This window comes from Alexandromys fortis, unplaced genomic scaffold (genome assembly GCF_014885135.2).
Source record: "Alexandromys fortis isolate MF-2015 unplaced genomic scaffold, M_Fortis_MF-2015_v1.1 scaffold_71, whole genome shotgun sequence".
Taxonomy (NCBI): domain Eukaryota; kingdom Metazoa; phylum Chordata; class Mammalia; order Rodentia; family Cricetidae; genus Alexandromys; species Alexandromys fortis.
The window spans coordinates 5,871,099-5,888,079 of NW_026067954.1; the positions used below are offsets into that span (position 1 = coordinate 5,871,099).

Here is a 16,981-nt window from a genome sequence, read left to right on the forward strand (position 1 = left end):
CACATGAGTCTTTCACAATCTATGATCAAAACCAATAATGATGGCAGATACCACTTACAGATACCATTTTCTTCAACGTTCTAATGGCTTCAAAGACGCTGTCATTATTGGTTAGATATCCACAAATATTGTCTCTAACATAATGAGCAAAATTGCTACTCAAGAAACATATTTTTAAAATGCAGTATGTCCTTAAAAGGATTTTTTTCTTACTCTTCCCTGGCAAGGGAGATACCGTGGTCATGAAGATAGTTTTCTCATGGCAAGGCTTAGCCGTCACACTCTCGGTGTGCTGACCCTGATAACTTCCCCAAACGTGGGAAACTCAACTGCATAATTTGTGGTAGTGGAGGATTATATTTGCACTCTCCCCTGGAAAAAACTTCTCCACTCCCAAATTAAAATTCTTTAAGGAACCTGAAGAAGGGTCTGTGGAAGACTTCGCAGGGTTTTCGTGAGAAGGACAGCACCCTCGGTAATCATCAGGAGCCTCTGAAACCAGACTCCCAGGTCTTTCATTAGCCGGCCAACTCCCCGGGAGCTTGGCACCATCAGCTCACATGCACTCTGCAATGACTCAATTTATAACCAGCAAACTTGAATTGCGGGACGGTCCCCAGAACAGCACCATCAAGTTTCTGTCTATGGAACGTGGACACTGTGACTAAATCATGAGTTTGTTCTCTTTCTCAGTCATACTGTGTCTCATGAGAATATTCTTAAGGCTGTACCGTGGAGTGTGATGACTGCCTCCAGGGGTGGAAGCGATCTCAGGCTGATAATTTGTTTCTTATTTCAGCATATGGTTAAGAACTTTAACTGACGAAACCAATCTTGATAGGCTGAGTAAATGAGGAAGGAAGAAGACATGGGAGGGTACCTACAATGTTTGGAGGGTGGAAATAAATCCTCTCAGTTCCGAGGTATTTGTGTTCTTGTCTCAGTTATTTCTTGAAGTGATTGAGTTAATGAAGCCACTCATAATGGGGCAAATGTCTCCGGGGCACAGATTCTCAACCTGTGGGTTGCAAACACGCTCAATAAATTCTGTCTTCTGAAATATTTACATTGTGATTCATAGCAGTAGCAAAATTACAGCTCTGAAGTAGCAATGAAAAATAATTTTATGGTTGCAGGTCACCACAACATGAGGAATGTTTTAAAAGGTTGCAGCATTGGGAAAGTTGAGAACGACTGCAGAATGAAATTCAGATGGATTAGAGACATTTCAATTCTCCCTTGAGAAATAGGAGTGATTTCCAACAAGGATTCTTGAATCTCTTAGTCAGCCTATGATGTTCTGGACCAAAGTCATCACCAAGATTCAAATGAGAATACTATCTTCCCTGACTTCATCCTAACTACCTGAGTTTGTCATTAAATTTTGGTAAACTTTCATTCATCTCACTGGAATGGTTAATCATGTGCATCTTGCTACACTAATTCAGCCCTTGAATTTTAGCAGAGAGTAGAAAGAAACATTCTATACGAAGAATTGTTATACAATTGTTTTTTGGTATGTGTGTATATGATAAAAATAGAAGGTCTATGTGAAGAGAGCCTGGTATTACGGAAGGAGCAGAGGGAAACACTAGAGAGCAGCGAGGGGAAGAAAGAGAAGTATTGCAAATTTTCTATCAGACATAGAATCTAAGACTTCTACCTGTCGTGTATCTGTGACATGAAGGCAGAAAAATTAGGGTATTGTGATGGTGCCTAGCCCAATCTAGTTGGTGTTCATGTAATAACCTTGAAAATATGGAAAGAATACCAGGGCTGCTCCTCTCTGAGAAAATTTCGGGTGAGATGCAGAATAGGAATGATCATCTGAAGGCCAAATACAGAGGCCTCTGGGTAAACAAGGCCTGAAGACATCGCCTTGCTCTTGAACTTTTAGCTAGATGTCAGAAGTTGTTTAAGCTACACTGTATTCTGCTAACGTGACCATAATAAAACCATGTATCATCTTTGTACAAGTAGATTCGGATGAAAAATGGACAGGAGAAGTAACTGAGTAATTGTTGATTCTATTCCCAACAGGTAGAATATGTAAGTCTTTCATCTTACTGTGATCAATCAAAATTTCTGTTCCATCAGGACAGGGCCTGAATAGCTGCTACATTGAGACTACTAAGAGTGGTCATATTTGTGACCACTCCCCACACATGCCAGCTCAGTGTCTGAAATACGGCTGGTGCTATTGAGAAAAGCAATGCTTCTTCTTCTTAATAAACTTGTCACAAGTCTTAGCTAGATTTCTATTGTTGACATAAGCACCACAACCAAAGGCAACTTGGGGAAAAAAAGAGTCTGTTTGGGTTACACCTCCATGTCCCACTCTTTCACTAAAGAGCATCAGGCAGGAATTCAAGGCAGAAACCTGGAGGGAAAGACTGACCCAGGAATGTGAAGGAATGTTGCTTACCAGCTTGCTCCTTCTGGATTGCTTAGTTTCCTTTTATACCCCAGGATCAGCTGCCCAAGGGTGGCACCACCCACAGTGGGCTGGGCTGTCCCATGTCCCTCATTAATTAAGAAAATGCCCATGATGTAGAAGCATGGGCCAAATAAACCCTTTCCTCTGCAAACTGCTTTGGGTCATGGTGTTTTATCACAATAGAAACCTAAATAAGACATCATATCAGATAATGTGGTTCCCAGTCACATGGAGATATTAAGTACTGCTTTGGTTTTGTTCAGAAGGATTCAAGCAGACCTTGTCAAGAATCACCAACAGAAGCTGCCTCGGTTAAAATCCTGCAACATTTTAGTAATGTATTGCATGTTGCTCTGAAAACATTGTTGTGGTGGTTGGAAAGAAAATGTCCCCCAAAGTGAGTGGTTATATTAAGAGGTGTGGCCTTGTTGGAGTAGGAAGTGTGTCCCTGTGGGGGTGGGCTTTGAGTTCTCCTATGCTTAAGCTATGCCCAGTGTCACCGTTCATTTCCTGTTGCCTACGAATCAAGACTTAGAACTTTCAGCTCCTTCTCCATCACTATGTCTGCCTGCTGCTTCCTTGTTTCCTCCACAACAATAATGGACTAAACCTCTGAAACCGTAAGTCAGCCTCAATTAAATGTTTCCCTTTATAAGAGTTGCCATGGTCATGGTGTCTCTTTGAAGTAATAGAAACCCTAAGACAATTGTCTACAGTCATACTACCCTAAACATACCTGATATTATCTGGAAATACTTATTTGACTTTGTTTTTTTAAAAAAAAAGCAGAAAGAATATTTTAGACATAGCAGTTTTTCTTGAAATGTATTTCTATATCTAAAAAGAGAAAGAGTTTACAGAACTTCAAACCTTTAAGTCTTAGAAATAGGTGTTTTTAAGTTCCCAATTTTGTCAAAGTGGGTTGCAAAATGCACTTTATCCATATGGCATGGCCCCTATCAATGAGGACAGACACACGGAGCTTCAGCAACGCATAGGGATCCTCTCACAGACAACAGAAAGGAACAACTCATATAAAAAATGTTCTTGAAGATAAGCCTTCAACCAGGGACCCTGATAGGCTGAGAAAAGCTAACACCATAAAAATAAGTAGGGATAAAACTGTAATTTGAAAAGCTTTCAAAATAATATACTAAAATATTCTGAAGAAGATAATTGAGAAAAATCACATTTCTGACAAGAAGTTGTGAAGCAAAAACAGGAGATTATGAAACAAGACTAGGCAGCTATTTTAAAGATTCCATGTGGTAAAGTGGAAAATAAAATGATTTTTAAGAAAAATAACCAAAAAGCAAACTAGTAAGCTAAATGTTAAACTGACTATTTGGAAGCTAAAAACATGAAAAATAAAACCAAATGTAATATGAAAAAAATTCAGAAAGTCTAAGTCTAATCTTAGTATCTCAGACAAAGAAAACTGGCAAAAGATAGAGAAGAGGCAATATTAAAAATACTATACCTGAAAAATTCTCAAAGTAAAACAAACAAAATATGAGTTCCTAGGGTCGTGAACCCAAAGAGGATTGCCAAGTACAATATTCCTAGACACTGAGATGTAAAATGTCCGAACATCAGGGACACCAGAATTTATAAGCTATCAGAGAGGAAAGGCAGACTAACTCAAAGCCACGAGACCAGAGTGACAGCAGCCATCTCACCTGGCTCAGGGGGACAATTTCCTCAGTGACAGAGATTCAGCTGTCACCTTCAGAAGAGTATGCAGTTATCAGGAGGGCTTGTGATGGGACCTAGATGCTGGATCACAGTCTAGTGTTCTCTTCCCTGCTCCACCAAATGATTGTCATTTGATTTTGTTCTTAGCTAGAGAATGTGTGTATTCCTTCTTCCACATTAATATTCTACATACAACTCATTATATATGAAAATAGGAAGCAAAGTGACTTATTTGATTGAAATATATCATGCACCTATGGTGTTCAAAACACGGTCTTCATTCATATCTCCTTGTGTGTTTGTGTGTATACATGTCTGTGCGTGCATGCATAAGTGTGTGTGTGGGGGGGTGTTTCTCTCCCCCCATGAAAAAAGAAAAGTTGAACCAGGCAGCCACAAATAGGAATTACAGGACAGGTAGAAGAGGTAGTATATCTCATTTCATGCACCAGGGCTTGGATTCAGAAAATGCTAAAGATGTCACTGTAATTAGGTTCTTTCGTAGAACTCAGAGATTCCTATGCTCTTTTCTTCACTCTCTGCATCACCTTGACTAAGATGAACGATGTGTCTACTGGTGACTTTTCTTTTCTTCAAGACCAGAGGTCAGTCTGACTTCAAGAGGAATCTGGTTCATCTCCTTTCCTGGGTATGCACACCCTAGATGGCAGAGTCTACCACCAGTAGAACGTCTTTAGCGGATCCGACTTCTCTTGGTATTTGTTTCCATGATAGTAGTACCTGGTGCCTCTAAATCCCCATAGTCTTCTCTTGGATCTTCCAACATAACTCTTCTATCCCGAGAAAGAGAATTTTGTTGGTCTTTCACTCTTTGTGCTGACCCTTAGTGAAGATCTCTGCCTGGAATGTGCTACCCAAGAGAAGATGCTCATCCACCCTTTGCCCTAACGGGCCATGTCCAGGCACATGTTTTCTATGAAGTCACATTTGATTTTGTTCTCTCAAAAATGCTGTTTATTTAATACGTCTTGGCATTTTCTGAATTATTCTTACAGCATTCCTGATCATACTAAATCTTAGTACATATCTATTATTTTATATCTGTTACTGAACTTTATCCACACAATAAACAGAACCATTAAAAACTCCATGTTAATAAGTAAGAAAGCTGAAGGACACCAACTAAGTAACTCACTAAAGACCAGGAAGCAAAAGTAGCAAAGCTGGGACAGACCAATGAGAGCAGTACATGACTGTCCGGTTAGGCGGTGTGCAAAGGAGCCCAGTAAGATTTTCTCTTCAACCCAATCTCTCTGCTCAACAAGCCGACAGCATGATCTGCACAAGGGCAGGGATATCTTTTGTAATTTTTTAAAAGCAAAACCTAATGTGTCAAAGGTTTACTGAGGGACATATTTGTCTAAATCTAAAGTCCACATTTAATCTTACGGTATTCCAACCTTCATTTGAAGGACGAAATAATAAGTCTAAAGAAATATCAATGATTTTCTGAAATTCACAGAAGCGGCAGAACATGAACCTGAACTTTAGACCCTCTTTGATTTCTTTTTTTGCTCTACTTGTATTGCTTCTCACCCAGTGATCACTGTCTCATGACTATTCATCTGTGTTTCGTGCTCCCAGGAAACTCTACAGGCCTCGAGGTCAAGATCTCATCCTTTACAGTCCCAGCTCCATATGTCCCAAGGCACAGGAAGTCTCATGGATGTCTCTTGACATGAATGGAAAGTTTCTCTGGATGAAACTGCTGCCTGGCCTTGCAAGGACCTCTGCAACAGCAATGATCTTGAGCAATTCACATGAGATGTTGGGAATCTACGGGTCTATACTCACCATTCTGGGAGCTAAGTGACACCAGCCCCTTACCAAGGAGTGAGTCTAGCCTACTTAAGGGCCCTCCTCTTTTTACTGGCTTCCAAACAGTAGCAGCTCTTCTTAGGAATGTCTATTTATTCTTTTCTTTCTTCCACATGACTGCTTCATTCTTTAAAGGAGTATAAAAAGGCATGAAGAATGATCGTGGAATCATGCCTCCGAGATTCCAAGAATAATAACTTGTCTGGAAAGGTTAAGGTCTGTGATAAATAACATAAGCTCCAGGCATGTTTATGGAGTCACGAAAAGCAATATTATTTTATATATCTACATGTTCACATTTATATTTTAAGTAAGAATAAATGCAGGTTTCTAGCATGTCACATGCCTGAGGTGCCAGAGATGAGGCTGGTAATATGTTGAGGGACTGAGAATGGATTCCTGGCCCACCCCTGAGTCTTGGCACTGCCTCTCCTTCAGCTGCTGTGCCCTGTAATATGAAGGGTCTGTGGCCGAGAACATTCCTTCAATGCTAAGTCAGATAATGGCTTCATCAAGTCTTCACCAGTAAGGTATCTTTGTGAGTTAAAATGAATTGTCCTATTTATCCTTTAGAAGGTAGGGGGAAAGGTGTCTCCTGGTCAGGTAAAAATTTAATAAAATCATTCCTACTTTCTAAGGAAAACGACGGAGAAACTCAGTTCTGATCCAGCCCATGGGCAACTGCAATGACCCTCAAAAGGACCCGCTTTCCCAAATACGTGCCTCTTCTGCTGGCATTAACATTAGGCACATCACGTTGGATCATGATACAGAACTCTCTGGCAAACAGGCTGGAATCTAGAACCTTTTACAGAAAGGACATCTTCCCAAATACCTAGGACTGAAGGAGTCAAGTCCTCATTAATCTTTGCAGCTATCTCTGCCAGCATCTAACTACAGTTTAGCAGGCCTTGGGGGCATGAGTAAAACTGCCCCTATTGGTGGCTGCGGTTTCAAGATGAAACGACACAAATACAAAGTAATTTCTTTTGACAATAACGTTAGTTCCTGGCATTTGTAGAGTTGCTATGTCAATACACAACTCACTACCTCATTTGTCCCTTTTTGGACAGGTATTTATTGTCCTGCCCTGCTACTTTGGGCTAATTTAGAGCGTGTCCAGCAAGGTGCTGGGCCGATGCAGTTCTCTGAGAGAGATACGGAAGTATTGCTGTCTGTCTTTCGGTGAATGAGTTCATCAGAAAGCTGAAGTAACTTTCTGAAAACAACAAGCTGCCGCAGCTGCTGAGATGGGCTTGCTCTTTTCTCCTCATTCCTTGCAAGCAGACCAGCTTCATAGCCGTTTCCAGTAGAGCTATACCGATGCTGGTGTTGTGGGTTTCCCCAACGGTACTAAGGATACACATACACTCACTGGATTTCCCTTGGAAAGAAAATTACATTACATTTTATAACCAGATTTATGGCCTACTCATCTGAGATATGTGTTCACTCTCTCATTCTCCCTCTTCTTTATCATTTTTAATTTCTTTCTTTTCACCCTAAAAGCCTTTGTAGATTGAAAACTCTCTTCTAAATACACGAGGAACACTCCCACCGCTCTTCAGTGATCCACGTCCGCACACTGGTTCAACACAAGTCCTCGTTCTGACTGCAACTTTAAGGTTGGAGTTTTCCGGGAAATACTTGGCTATTTCACTATTCTATGAATTTCAAGAAATGTAAATGGTCCCCAGAATCAGAATCAGAACAAATTGAAATGTAGCAAAGGGATGATTTTTCACTGTCTGATTTTATAATCCTGGAATCTATGGACGAAAAGTCTCATTTCTGGCATTGGACTTTCCATCTGAAATGAGAAGTTAAAAAATAATGAGGAATATAGATCCTATTTATGTCTTTTACTTTCAAAGTTATAATGGTACTCATTTCTCTAAACTATTGATTTTGATGTAGTCTGAACTCTGCCTTGCTTTAGGGAAAAACATGGAAAATGAACCTTATGTTTAAAACAGAACTTTGTAAGATCAACGTTTCCTATTTGCTGCAGATCTACGAACTATATGAAACTGGACTTACTGAATTGAAGGAGTCAGTGGCCAACATGCAGAGAAGCTCAGGGGACTGCGGGTGCTGCAAATAGCCAAACCCCAGCCACCTTCTATGTAGGAGGTATTCCATTCAGGTGAAGATGCCAGCCAAGTGCTCAGACAGCAGGTTTGTGATGCTCCTACCCAGGTTCCTTCCCTTTATGTCTTAGGTCACCTATTAAGGTTTTGTGTCCAATACCCAAATGCTTTGAGCCTATAGCCTACCTGAAAGGTTTTCTTCTAGATTGGCTATTACCTGTTTGTGGATGATAGTACTAGAGACTCCAGAAATGTCCCCCTTTGTCTCCTTTTCTGACTACAAATGATTTTCTCCAATAATCTCTTATATGGAAATATTTTAGTCAAAGTATTCATTCTTTAGCTTCAAGAGTTTTTGTCTTCCTAAGTCTTTATAAATTTGTGTATGTCTTTTATATAGAGTCTTGCTCCTAAAAGCAGTTTCCCTCCTGAAAGTAGGAAATAATTTGGGGTTACTTTAGCTATGAAGACATTGAGTGTTAGAAATAGGAGAAAAATGTGATAAGCCATGCAGAGAAGAGGCTCGACTAAGACATTAGCACTTCCAACAGCAAGAGTTGCTGCTATTGCGATAGTACAAGGCTGACTTTTGACTGACTAATTTATATGATAAAATAAAAATTATTTCTGAGCAAAAAAAGTAAGAATAAAGGAAAAACAAGGGAGGAACAAGGAGTGGGAGGGAGGGAGGGAGGGAGGGAGGGAGGGAGAAAGAAAGAAAGAAAGAAAGAAAGAAAGAAAGAAAGAGAAAGGACATAGGTGTTTATCATGCCTATCAACCCTCAGAATGATCAAATAAACCCCAAACCATACACAAACTGACTAATGCAAGCTTATTTTGTGCTGGCAGTATCCTAAAGAATCCAAGAAAAGAAGCAAACTTTGTTGTTTTTTTAAGATTTGTTTATTTACTTATTTGTGTGTATGTGCTTATTTGTATGTGGATGAGGAATGTACACCCAACTACGTGTGTGTGTGTGTGTGTGTGCGCGCGCGCACATGCTGGGGTAAGAAAGGAGGGCCAGATGTCGTCTTCTATTATTCTTCACCTATTCTTTGAGACAGGGTCTCACCTCCCTGACCTGGGACTTGTGCCTTCTCAGCGGGGTTAAGCCATCAGATTCCAAAGACACTCCTGTTTCTGCTTCCTAAAGTGCTGGGGTTACAGGTATGGGTAGGAGTCTGACTTACTACCAGGGATAAAAAGATCTGAGGTACTTCCCCGTGATTATACAGTAAGTGCTGTTAACTACTAAAATTTCTCTCCAACCATTGTGAAGTAAAAACTATTTGAAGTAAATGTGTTGACTCTAAAACTTGGGAAGGTGAAATAAATTTTCAAGGGAAGTGATTAGCTCGTAGTTAATATAAACACAATACAAACAAGCGAATATGTCCACACACCAACATAAATATCAGACTACAAAATCTACTTGCAAAGATTTCATGTTGCATAAATAGTGCGCACATACTATACAATGATTGTGTTTACTATATCCAAGTCTAAAAATAGTGAAAGCTCTAGAAAATATTTTCAGCAAACAGGAGAGTAAAAAATATTAAGCAATACTAACATCTATTCTGGATTCTTTTCAGGTTGTAAAAATCTCAAAAATCATTGCCATTTGTAGGACATAAAAGAGGTATATATTACGCGAAAACATAATTTTCCTTAAAGCAGAAGTATTACTGAAGATTGTGTGACACTAACTAGCCTGTGATCTACAGAAGTGGGGAGGTCTTTAGGGAGAGATGAGATACACGCACATGCTCATCTGCAGCAAAAGTTGGTAGAAAATAACTAAAACATGTAATTTTAAAATGTAATATAACCAATAATTTCTAAGGCGTACTGTGAGAGGATAGAGGTAAAGTGAGCCACAGACACAAAGCCTTCCAATCTCTTGCTATATGAATCATGTTGTACATTCATCAAAAAGGTGAGCGAAAGGTGAGCGAGTATAGAAAAGGCTGAGCTGAGTTCAGGCCTGAGTTCAGCAGAGACTACCAGCAAGGCACAGAATTCTATCTTGTGTCAAGTAGACATAGGACTACTCAGCATAGCTCCCTTAAAAAAGAGAAAAGTCAGCTCAAAGTCTTATCCTAATCAAAAGGCCTTTTAAAGACAATGTTGAACAAAAATCAACTCCAAAGGAATCAAACACTTATGTAAAACCTATAACTACTAGATGAAAACATAGAGAGTAAACTATATATAGTTATAGGTAAAGGTTTTCTGAATAGACTGCAGTCATTTTAAAACTAAGGTAAATGATTGACAAATGCGATTTCATGAAATTAATATCTTATATACAACAAAGGAGATTGTTAAACAAACATTTGAGTTTTTTCAGCCATTTTAGATTCCTCTGTTGAGAGTTCTCTGTTTAGGTCTGTACTCCACTTTTTTATTGGATTATTTGTTCTTTTGATGACCAATTTCTTGAATTCTTTGTATATTTTGGAGATCAGACTTCTGTCTGATGTGGGGTGGGTGAAGATCTTTTCCCATTCTGTAGACTGTATTTTGTCTTGTTGACCATGCCCTTTGCTTTATAGAAGCTTTTCAGTTTCTCAGTGTTTGTGCTGCTGAAATTATATTTAGGAAGTGGTCTCCTGTGCCAATGCGTTCAAGTGTACTTCCCACTTTCTCTTCTATGAGGTTCAGTGTGGTTGGCTTTATGTTGAGGTCTTTGATCCATTTGGACTCGAGTTTTGTGCATGGTGATAGATATGGATCTATTTTTTATTATTCCACATGTTGATATTCAGTTATGCCAGTACCATTTATTAAATATGCTTTCTTTTTTTCATTTGCTATTGTTTGCTTCTTTGTCAAAAATCAGGTGTTCAAACATATGTGGATTAATATCCAGGTCTTCAATTTGGTTCCATTGGTCCTCCTGTCTGTTTTTATGCCAATTCCAGGCTGTTTTCAGTACTGTAGCTCTGTAGTAGGGATTGTGATGCCTCCAAGGAAATGCTCAACATCCTTAGTCATCAGAGAAATGCAAATCAAAATAACTTTGAGACTCCATCTTATACCTGGAAGAATGGCCAAGATCAAAAACAGTGATGACAACTTATGCTGGAGAAGGTGTGGGATAAAGGGAACACTGCTGCATTGCTGGTGGGAGTGCAAGCCAGTACAGCCCCTTTGGATATCAGTGTGGTAATTTCCCAGAAAATTAGGAAACAATCTTCCTCAAGACCCAGCAATATCACTTTTGGGTGTATATCTAAAGGATGCTCAGTCATGCCACAAGGACATGTGCTCAACTATGTTCATGGCAGCATTGTTTGTCATAGTTAGAACCTGAAAACAACCTAAATGCCCCTCAACCTAAGAATGGATAAGGAAAATGTGGTACATTTACACAGTGTAGTACTACATAGCAGAAAAAATAATGACACCTTGAAATTTGCAGACAAATGGATGGAGCTAGAAAATATCATTTTGAGTGAGGTAACCCAGACCCAGAAAGGCAATTATCACATGTACTCACTCATAAGTGGTTTTTAAGGATAAAGCAAAGAAAACCAGCTTACAAATTACAATCCCAGAGAACCTAGACTACAATAAGGACTCTAAGAGAGACATATATGGATCTAATCTCCATGGGAAGTAGATAGAATAATACAAGATCTCCTGAGTAAATTGGGATCATGGGGACCCTGTGAGAGGGTTGATGGGGAGGGGAGAGACAGGGAGAGGTCAGAGAAAATGTAGAGCTCAATAAAAATCATTTGAACAGATGTTCCCTTCATGGATATATGACTGCTCCAGTAAGCCACAGGTTGTTAAGCTAAAAGCCCAGTGACAGGGTATGATACCTCCCTATGAGTTGGTCTTGGAGTTCCTTCAGGTCCCCCAAACAAACAATCCATTGTCATAATTCTTGATGGTTCACTAGATGGTAAGACACTATTGCTGAAGACAGAATACACTGTGGTTGCAGGACATAAAAACATTCAGCTGAAACTGAGATAAAAGTTTCTTCTGGCTAGCTTCCTCAGTTCTGGCAAATGCTATGGAGATTACAATGAGAGACAACATCTGACCTATTTATAGACCTTGTGTGCAACAATACTAAATGTCCAGGCAATATAAGAACTGGTACAATATGAGTAACATCACTGTTACAGATATTATCAGCATCACTCTCGCTCTCTCTCTCCCTCACTCTTTACTGGATTTGAAACCTACTCAATTGTATCAATTGGATAAGTATATAATTAAATCCGTTATTATGTCTACTACTCTAATGTCTGCCAAAGGCAAAATTATCATCTTGTGTTTACAGGAAATAGTACTAGCACAGTACGATAATGAAAGCAGAAAGGATAAGGGGAAAGAAGAGGACCACAGTGGTGGGATGAGCTCTATTGCATGTGAAGTGGAGTGGTGGCATCTGAAAGAGGCTTGACTATGTAAATATGGACAATGCAATTCCCAGGGAAATGAATGAAGAGTAAATTTAGGAAGAGGAATAAACAACAAGCTAATAATATAAATAAAATGCAGCCAGTTAACCCAAAAAGGCAGAAAATAAACAAAGGCACTCGAGGCAATTTGATAACAACTAGATATTTGTCAAAAACCAAACATTTACAACAGCATTAAATACAAATGGCCTACACAGTAATTAAAGATTTGATATTCAACTCTATGTTGTCTATGAGAAACATTTTAACTATAAATACGTAGATTAGGGGAGGAAAAGTGGGGACTTCAGGTGTAGCTCAGTAGTAGAGTTTGTCTTAGCAGTCACAAGGTCTTGGGTTCCATCCCCAGAACTGAAAAATAAAGGCAGTGTAAAAGCAAGATAGATCATATACAAAAAAAAAAAAAAAAAAAAAACAGCACTGGGGGGCTGGAGAGATGGCTCAGTGGTTAAGAGCAGTGACTGCTCTTCCAGAGGACCTGAGTTCAATTCCCAGCAACCGCATGGTGGCTTACAACCATCTGTATTGAGATCTTGTGCCCTCTTCTGGCCTGCAGGAATATATGCAGACAGAACACTGTATACACAATAAATAAATAAATATTAAAAAAATAAAATAAAATCAATCTTAAAAAAAAAAACTAACATTAAAAAAAAAAAGCACTGAACTGGAGAGACTTGTGTGATGTTTTACTCTTTTGCTTTCTGAGGGGCCCACCACCAAGTTCCCAAATAAATCACACACAGAGGCTTATTCTTATTTATGAATTCCCGGCTTTAGCGTGGCTTGTTTCTTGCCAGCCTTTCTTAACTTAAATTATTCCAACTACCTTTTGCCTCTGGGCTTCTACCTTTTTCTCTTTCTGTATACCTTTCTTTACTTCTTTCTCCGTGGCTTGCTGTGTAGCTGGGTGGCTGGCCCCTGATGTCCTCCTCTTCTTCTTCTCTTGCTCCTCTTCTTCTACATTTCTTCTCCTATTCATTCTCTGCCTGCCATGCCCACCTATCCTTGCTCCTGCCTCGCTATTGGCCATTCAGCTCTCTATTAGACCATCAGCTGTTTTAGACAGACAAAGAATCACAGCTTCACAGAGTTAAACAAATTTAGCATAAACAAAAGCAACACACCTCAAAATAATATTCCCCAACAGAGACTATTTTAATATTAAGAAGAGTTGCACATTAGTAAAGATAAAAAAGGACATTACAAAATTGTAAGTGCCCAATTCACCAATAATATTTAACAGTCTTAATGGCAAATTCAGCTAAAACAGCTTCAAATGCATAAAAGCAAACACCAATAAAGCTTACAAGGGAATTGGCCAAACCCAGAATGGCATTCGAGAATTTACCACTCCACACTCAATAATCAGCAGAGACATGGAGAAAACAATAAGGGCACAGAGGATCCGAAGAATGGTAATAACCAACTCACACAATTGACACTAAGAGACTACACATCCCAACCGTGTAGCAGTAATCTATTGAAAATTGAATTTGTAATGAAAAACCTTAAAATAAAGGAATCTCCGGGCCCATCTGTCGATTGGAAGGTTTCCTTAAGAATCATCCTAAGCGTGTTTCAGTGCAGCTCAGACTGAAGGAAAAGCATCTCTCTCAGAAGGGGTCGGTAAAGAAAAGAGTAGTGGATACAAAAGCAGAATCCAGTGAACCTGATGAGAGTGAACTTGGCAAGGGAATCAGCATGCATAACTGTAGTGAAGAGAAGCTGCAGCCGGAGAACTGGAGGAACACACTGACAAATTCTGATCTGGTTTAGAATATGCTGTAGCGTTGTGTGAGTGTGTACATGAGTTTGAACATGCTCAAGTGTGTGTGCATGCGTGTGGGTGTGTGCACTTAGCGGCCAGAGGTCAACACCATCTTCCTTAGTTACTCTCTATCTTATTTCTTGAGCCTGGTAAAGCATTGCCTCTGGAGGCTGCCAATGCAACCACAGCTTCTTCCTTTCCTTCTCCAGTATGGAGACTACAAGCACCTGCCGCTGCACCCAGATTTTCATGTAGGTGATGGAGGCCCAGCTTCCTGTTCTCTTGCTTTTGGACACGTCACTGAGAGTGATGCCCACAGCCCCTGAAGCTTTAAATTGTTCAGAAAGTAGGTGAACACTTTCATCTTCAGACTTCATTGCAAACACTTGTTCAAATATTCATGGTAAACATGGTAAAATTGCACATGTGTGAAAAGCAAAATGCCGTATAAAAAGAAAAAATGTCAATACAACAGATAGTGAGAAAAAATGGAGGGAAGAGCAAGAGAAGTAGATGACATAAATACACAAGGATTTGTTAGTAATGACAATAATTGTAGGTGTGCTACTATTTCTCTTTAAGAGACAAGGGTTATCATACTGAACTAATTAAATGAGTTATTATACCAAACTCCTTCAATTCAGTTAATGGCTGTTTATGAGAGCTGTGTGTTAGTAAAGATGGAGAAGATTTAGAAAATGGTGAAAGGTAAAGGTATCCATGGGCTGTTCACTAACCTATAGAAAGCATATGAGACTGTGCTGGAAGGAGCCAGAATTCGCTTCCAAGACAAAGAGCATTTCAAAAATAAAGCCAATTCTAAGACAAAAAAAAAAAAAAAAAGACTCTACCTGGAAGGCAAATACAAAACATTTAAATTTACCTGTCTGTGACAAGAAAGCCTGAATATGTTAAAACACCCAAATCTATATTACCATGAAGAGAAATGAACAGAAGACGCATTATAGAGGCAAGTTTCAACACAGCTCTCTCCCAACAGTGGATCCGATGTTGGAACAATTAGCATAGTCACGAGACACAAAAACCTTTTCTGCTTTTTTTTTCTTTTTTAATTGTTTAATTGTTCCCCATCTTCTGGCTAGCACCACCCTGCCCTGATGACTCCGAGCCTGGGGGTGTATGGTAATAAAATGGTAGTCCATCTATGACACATCACTCGCATTTGCTTAGTCTCAGCATTTTTAATAGTTTTGGATCTCTGAATAACCCCTACCTTCTGCAGGAAGAAGGCCCCTGAGAACAGTATAAATCTATGAATACAAACACAAGTATTTAGAAGGGAGTTTGACGACTTGACCCATTTAGCAAAACAGCATCAATAGGTTCTCACACTCAGTCCCATATTTCACCATATTTTCAGTACCACCTATGAGTCCTGTGAAGCAGGATTCAAATACAATCAAGAAAGTGACTAGTTACCCCAGTGAGGGAACTGTCCATTGAGTGAGGAGGCAGCCAACAGAATGGGAGACTCTTTGCTAGCTATATATCTAACAGAGGATTGGTGTCTAGAATATAAAAAAAAAATACTTTAAAAACTACTCAACCATCAAGAAAACCTAATTGAAAAATGGACTGTGGTTCTGAGCAGAAATCTCTCAAAAGAAGAAATACAAGTGGCCAGTGAACGCATACCATAGAAAACAACCTTAGCTATCAGGGAAATGCAGGTTCAAATGAAGGCGGCTGAACCTGGGACCCACACTGCCTGGTCATTCATATCACTCTTAGGAATCAGTTCCTGCTGCGCTGTGAACACAGACCTGATACCCTCCTTAGGAGCCAAGCTCTGCTGACCCCTTACTGTGATATCCTGCCTTGGTACATCACTCCGTGTCTTTTCGGCATGACTGAACTGATTTTACTGGTCCTTTGTGGTTTCTATCAGCAGTGCACGGCAGCAGCCCAGCCCTGATGTTTGTAGCAGGCAGTAAACCTTATTGCCCAGTTACAATTGGGTGTGCTATGGCTCAAGGGTTTTGTGTTTCCTGCACAGTCAAGTTTGAAGTCATTGTATACACTTCCCTCTGGCTTCTCTAGACAAGAAAGATTATTATTATTATTATTATTATTATTATTATTATTCCCTTTCTATGATCTACCTTTGCTTTCAAGTTGGTCTTGATTAGGGGTCTCGTGTTTGCAAACAACACGGACACCATGGTCACAAGGAAGTTCTTACGCAAGCCCCAGGCTTCCCGAGAACACAAAAGCAGGAGCTCAGTTGAAATACCGGATGTTCTAGTGTAAAACTATCAGGCCAGTTTGCAATTGTGCAGTCACAGGTGACACAATGAGGCGAGACTGGAGCATCTGGAGAATGACGCCACAAGACTTTCTTGCTATCTCAGGACCTGCATCTCTTGTCACTTGGAAAGGCTGCGGTGGAGCACGGCAGGAAAGGAGACACATTCTTAGATTTAGCTGTGAGATGGTCGTGCAGTTCAGAAAAACAGAGTGAGGCTAAAACGCTAGAAACCAGAGAGAAGGAAGTTTAAGGTGTTATGATGGCAATGGAATGAGATTAAATACAGACTGGACCATATAACAAATAATGCTATTCTTGGGGGGGGGGCATACGGATCTTGAAGTAGTGGGAAGAACATATTTCTTAAGCATTAGTTCATCATTGTTCTGAGTGAGCTTTGTGCTCACCTAAATGTGTGAGGTCACAGCTTGCAA

General features: G+C 39.7%; 1 non-coding gene across 1 annotated transcript; it reads left to right on the forward strand.

Annotated features, from left to right (window-relative positions):
* Nucleotides 1–211: 211 nt before the first annotated feature.
* On the forward strand, nucleotides 212–375 carry LOC126507392 (U1 spliceosomal RNA). Its single transcript, XR_007593516.1, has one exon. It is a non-coding gene; the product is annotated as a U1 spliceosomal RNA (small nuclear RNA).
* The last annotated feature ends 16,606 nt before the right edge of the window (nucleotides 376–16,981 follow it).